This window comes from Strongylocentrotus purpuratus, unplaced genomic scaffold (assembly GCF_000002235.5).
Source record: "Strongylocentrotus purpuratus isolate Spur 01 unplaced genomic scaffold, Spur_5.0 spur5_contig_844, whole genome shotgun sequence".
NCBI lineage: Eukaryota > Metazoa > Echinodermata > Echinoidea > Camarodonta > Strongylocentrotidae > Strongylocentrotus > Strongylocentrotus purpuratus.
Window position 1 is genome coordinate 997,433 of NW_022145551.1, and position 6,284 is coordinate 1,003,716.

A 6,284-nucleotide genomic window follows, 5' to 3' on the forward strand; every position below is an offset into this window, starting at 1 on the left:
CAAGTGTCAACAAAAACAAATCTTGTGTAATAATTATCATAAGTCAAAAAATTATTAATGTAGCAGTAACACTGAAACAGTATTCATACAACAAAGACAATATCTTCTGTAATTATTAACAAACGTATATATGACTTTAGTAGAAACCGAACAGCAAAAGTTCTCAAATAACCTTGCAATAAAGAAGATATCCTCTGGAAGTATTAAGCTACCTTATATACATGTTTTGTGTAGCCATATACATCTAAACCGTTTTCATACAACCTTATAATAACGCATAGGCCTTTATTCATTTCGGTTATCATCTAATGTACATGGTTATTGTATATATATATACAAATGAGCAGTCTTCATAAAACCTTGCAATAATAAGATATCCTCTGAACGTTTAAAGCTACCTTATATACATGTTTTGGGTAGCCATATACATCTAAAACCTATAACGCATATATTCACATAAGTTATCATTTCATGTACATGACTATTGTATTCAAACAAATGAGCAGTCCTCATAAAACCTTGCAATAAAGAAAATATATCCTGTAATTATTGTCTGATAAACATGTCCATTGTAACAATACTAATGAAACACTAGTCATACATCATTGAGGGCTCGCGTGCCTCTGGGTAGCAGTGAAGCATATCACTTTGCGAACCCTGGCCCATATTTAGCCATTTCCTTCCTCTTCTCCTTGCTTCTCATTTCTTTCTCCTTTTTTATTATTTCTAAGATATTTTTATTTGATATTTTGAATATGTAAATACTGTGAATTTCTGATTTTTAAGGCAAAAATGAATGAAAATAATAATAATATAGTAAAGAAAATGTTGTTTGTAATTACTGTCTTATTTACACGATTATTCTAGCGATACTAATTGAACAGTTCTAAAACCATCTCATAAAGAATCAAATTCATTGTATGTACTACCTTATTTACATCATCATTGTAGCAAAAAAAGAAATGAAACAGTATTCATACAAGTGTCAACAAAATCAAACCTTCTGTGATTATTATCATAAGTATATGATTAATGTAGCAAAGAAAACATCTTTTATACTATTATCAGATGGATATGGATTGGTTATTGTAGCAACAGAGCAGCAAACGTTTTCAAACAAACTTGCAATAAAGAAAATATCCTCCGAAATTATTAAGCTACCTTATAAACATGTTTATAGTAGCCATACAACTAAAAGAGTTTTCCTACAATCTTATTATAACGCATATATTCATTTCAGTCATCGTCTCACGAACATTATCATTGTGGTCAAATAAGTGAGCAGTTCTCATAAAACCTTGCAATGAACAAAATATATCCGGTAATTATTATCTTATAAACATGTCCAGTTAAGCAATACAAATAAAACAATAGTTATATAGCCTTATAGAAAAGACGATGTGGTCTGTATTTATTTACTGTGGTCTTATTTTCAGGATTATTCTAGCAAATCACTTTATGATGAACCATATATTTATTGTATCAATTACCTTAAATATGTACATTATTATTGTATCAATAGAACTAAAACAGTATTCGTACAACTAAGAAAATATATTCTGTAACTATCATCTTATGTATATGATTATTGTAGCAAGAGAACTGCAAAGGTTTACATACAATTATGGAATAAAGAAATGTCCTCTGAAATTAATAAAATACTTTATATATATACTTGATTGTATCCTACAACCAAAACCCTTTTTATACAACCTTATAATAACGCATATATTCATTCCATTATTTACCACATGGTCATCGTAGTAAACCAAGTGAACGGTTCTTTTAGAACCTTGCAATAACCACATATATTTATACTGCTTTTACTATATCATGTACATTGTCATTGTTGAAACAGAACTGAAACATTCATACAACCTTTCGATAAAGAAAATATCTAATGCATTTGTTGTCATATGTACATGATTTGGAGTGTGCTGCTCTATGGATTTCAGGCATTGACTTTGAAAACGGCAGACATAAAAAACGTTTATGAGTTTTGACATTCAACTTTGGAGGAAGATGGCAAAGATAAGTTGGGTAGATAAAGTGACAGTTCTACAGAGAGCGGGGGAGGAGCGGAAAATTGCAACAACATAAGAGACAGAAGAAATGGAATTTGGCATAATGAATTATGTTAGATATCAAGGATGGAAGGTAAAGGAAAAAGGCCTACAAAGCACGAGTTCCAAACATGACGTTTTTTACACCCCCCCCCCCCCATCACACACCCTATACATTTTTTACCTCTCTTAATACTCCATAAGTCAAACGCCTTATTTAGTAATGAAACTAATATTTTAAAGATACTATGTCCCTTTTGCAGCCAACATCAAATTCTGTAGAACTTTGCAGGAATTATGAATATGTCATGTTTTTCTTATCTGTGAAGTTTAAACATTAACAGTGTTCTAATATTCAAATTATGCAAGGACATCCGTTTACTTGCTAGACTTCACTGTCAGACACTATTGAGTGACTGGCTGGCTTTTTCTTCTTTGGTAATAACGTACATAAAATGAGCTGTAAATGGTACATGAGCATTTGTCCACATCAACTCACTTCTTGAAATGGCCAAAATTAAACTGATTGAATCTTTGTGCAGCATAACACGTACGACCATTCGGTACAATGGTCTGGAAATCAGACTATTACTTACTGGCTCTATAGCTCTAAAGTTGATTCTAATAGTCATTATTTTCCCACTTAAAGACATTTTCAAGCCCACTTTTTGTTAGGGAAGTTCTAAGTTAGTATTATCTTTCAAATGCCGTTTGAATTTAACCTTTTCATTTTGTTGGCCTGCAAATGGGACATAGTACCTTTAAAATAAATTATTATTTATCATATGAAGCTGAAAGATTAAATTGAGTTCTGGTAAATATAACAAATACATTCTCACAGAATCCAACGAAACTTAACACTGAATGTTCAAGATTACAGATAAATGACATGAGCCACACATTTTGGTAGAAAATGTATATAGTGGCTATGAGCATAGGCAGACGGAGAAATTCGGATAAGTAGGCATGATACCATGTGCAAATGGGAGTTGTGGTTTTCATCGAAGATGATTCCCAGTAAGTTTGTGTGGGTTTGTTTTTATTTCATTGGTTCAAACAACCAATCTACTGCAGGATAAACAATCCAGAACAAATAATTGCAATTTTCTCTCAAAATACGAATCCCATACCACAGCTCAAGATTAGCTCCAACTATATGACTCCAAGCAGCATTGGGTATGGAAGAAACAGCAAGTTCTAGATTCAGGCTGAGAATCATGCAGACTTATGATGCATGTTTGTCAAGACATAGGCTTCCCAGCTGAATGCATAAATTAAGTGAATCCCTTCTTAGTTGTGGGGTGATAATAAACATCTCAATGACAAGGTTCCTTACTCATTTGATTTCCATGCTTGTCAGACTTGTGTAATGCTTCTCCTGTTATTCAATAAAACGGAATATAGAAGAAAAAAACATGAACAAGTTTGAGTATTTTTACGTGTTACAAACTGATGGTTTACAAACGAAAAATGGGGGAAAAAAGAACTTTCAATAATTCGAATATTCAGGAATTCGTTTGTTGAAACTCAATCAGTTGTGTTGCTGTTGTCGTTAGAAATGCACTGCCAGTGTTTAAAGTAGCTGTGCGAAGATTTTAAAAAACTAATTTTATTTTCAATATTGCAAAGGTGAAACTTTGATTGGACATTTTTATTAAAATTCAATGCTTGGAAACATTTGCAGTATAGATTATTAACGCTCGATTTCTTGATATCAAGAATTCAATTCTTGAAATCAAGAAATAGGAATACATACATGTTAAAACGGCTAGCCATAAATACGCAGCAATACACAAGCCAATACGCAAAGGTGTGACTGAGTCATTGATTAAGGGATTTGGGAGCATTGTGGTACATTGTTGGCTCTTGACTATTAAGACGCCAAAAGGGCAATCAAAGTTTGCGTGCCGAACTGGACTATCATGTGGGAGGTGCCAGGTTATAACCTTGCTAGGTGCTTGCAATATATGACAAGTTCGTTTCCCCAAAGTCCGTTATTTTGTTCCTTTCAGTTCGTATTAAGTGGGTACCTACAAATGCTTGGCAGTATTTCAAATGGTTCGAGCTCTCTGAATCGAGAACATTTAAGATCGTTTCGCTGCAAATACTTCAGCTGAAAATATTTCATTAGTTTCTTTGGCTATGGTTTAGTAGAAGGGAGTTCGAAAAGATATTCCCATCTTTCTAACAATACACGGGAAATATTTAGTCTTACAAAGCCCCAAAGAATACGGTACTTACGTTAATGTAAGGTTACCTCAGCTGCAACGCCTAACCCAGCATTTTGCAATGCCCTTCGAAGTTCAACTACCTGCTCACTAGGTCGAACCTGCCGTCTCCAGTCGCGTAGCATCTCACCAAAGCCTGACCTAGAGTATTTCTTCATGGAGGAATAAGAGAAGCCAAGCTGGTAACCAAAGGATATTACATCCTTTGGTGTACGGATCACATCGGCCAGGATCTCGAGAAGATTGTTGGATACATACTGGAAATGCCCCTGCCTGTAGGTAAGTAAATTCAAAATATTCGGCGGGGGGGGGGGGGTGTTAAAAAGATTTACAAAAAGAACCAAAGTAAGCTGATAGAGGTTTGGTAGATTTCTTTTTAAAGCATTGATATGAATCCGTGTCCTTTGATAAATCACCATCATCACTATCACTACAAGAAGTCAGCTGTCGCTCGGAAGCCATGCAATTACGGGTATTTTATTGGACCTTTTTAGCGACGGGTTACGCGTCAAGAATGATAAATACTCAGTCTAATTGTACATTCTCAAATAATATAATGATGTAAATGGAAGCTAGACCCTATCAAATACAGAAATGGCAACACCCTTACAGAACAGCAGGCTGTTCGGAGTAGGTGGAAGGGATATTGCGATGAACTCCATGATTACCAACATATCATTAACTACTAGATATTCTGAGGTAAGTCACATTTATTGAGCAGAAGAAAGACCAACAAATTCTTCAGTCTGAGGTTGAAGAAGCTGTTAAAAGCTTAAAAGATGAAATCTTAAAAGACACAAATCTTTCAACAAGGTGTGGAGAACTGGTGCATTGCCGTTTGCATGGAAATTATCACTCATCATACCACTTTCAAAAAATAGTTACCACAAGGCATGTAGCAACTACCGTACTAGAACAACTGAAGACAGGGAGTTATGAAGAAGCCGTGTCTCAACTCTCAAGCTCCATTTAATAGCCTCTAAGCTACAGGACATAGGTGATGGATAATGACTTTCGTTTACTTACGAATCTGAGTGATCGACTGCATAATCCGGTTCATCTGCATTTAACGGAATAAAGAAATACAATGGGACTACATTTTTGTTTACAGTATTCAGAATCGCTATGTTTTAGCTAATTGTAAATAGATGTGTTGTGGGAGATAAATAATCATAATTCAATGGTTTTGTTTACAAACCATTTTTTGTCGACTTTCAGAAGATACGTGAATGCATACAAATTTGTTAGAAACAGAGTTCAGGTTTGAACAGGGCTACCCTACAGCTATTCTTTAAAAATGTTCCTTTTTGTGGGTGCTATATTGGAGACTTTAAAGCTCTTTTAAATGAGTCTTATTGAATTAGCAGAAAAACTGAGATACATTGGAGTTACGTAAATTAAAATGAGTAGAGACTATGATATTACTATTGACAGAAATGACTGATGTTCGGTCTTTGAGATCAATGGTTACAATTAATGACTTATGTAGGGTATTCAAGATAACATGATACAGAATTGACTAACCGGTATGTAGGGTATTTCAGACTTGTGTAAGGTCTTTGTGGTAACTCGTTACAGAAGTGATTTACGTAAGATACATGTACCTGGCTACTTATGATGAAGTGAAATACACATAATATCCTCCTTTGTGATAATATAGGCTTACCTTCTATGGAAATGAACAACTCTCTTTCTGCACGTGTTGCTGACCCTTGTAGTATGTCGATATGGACGTTCTTCTTTCCTTTCTCTTCTGGAGAAAACTGAAGCTCGAATGTCAGAGGGCTGCACTTTCCACTTAGTATACTCTCGATAGTCATCTTGGTTTGAATATCATGGGAATAAATATAATAACGATGATGATAATAATAGTAACAATCGAATGATAATGATAATAATAACAGCAAGGACAATAACAACAACACCAATAATAATGATATAATACTAACAATGATAGTAAACATGACAGCATTATGTTAGGATGCGCATGTGA

General features: G+C 34.3%; 1 long non-coding RNA gene across 1 annotated transcript; it reads right to left on the reverse strand.

The window, feature by feature from the left end:
• Positions 1 to 3,206: 3,206 nt before the first annotated feature.
• On the reverse strand, positions 3,207 to 5,353 carry LOC105438758. The gene is made up of 3 exons (XR_004065062.1): positions 5,318 to 5,353; positions 4,305 to 4,564; positions 3,207 to 3,441 (listed from the first exon to the last, which is right to left on the reverse strand). It is a non-coding gene; the product is annotated as an uncharacterized LOC105438758 (long non-coding RNA).
• Positions 5,354 to 6,284: the final 931 nt, after the last annotated feature.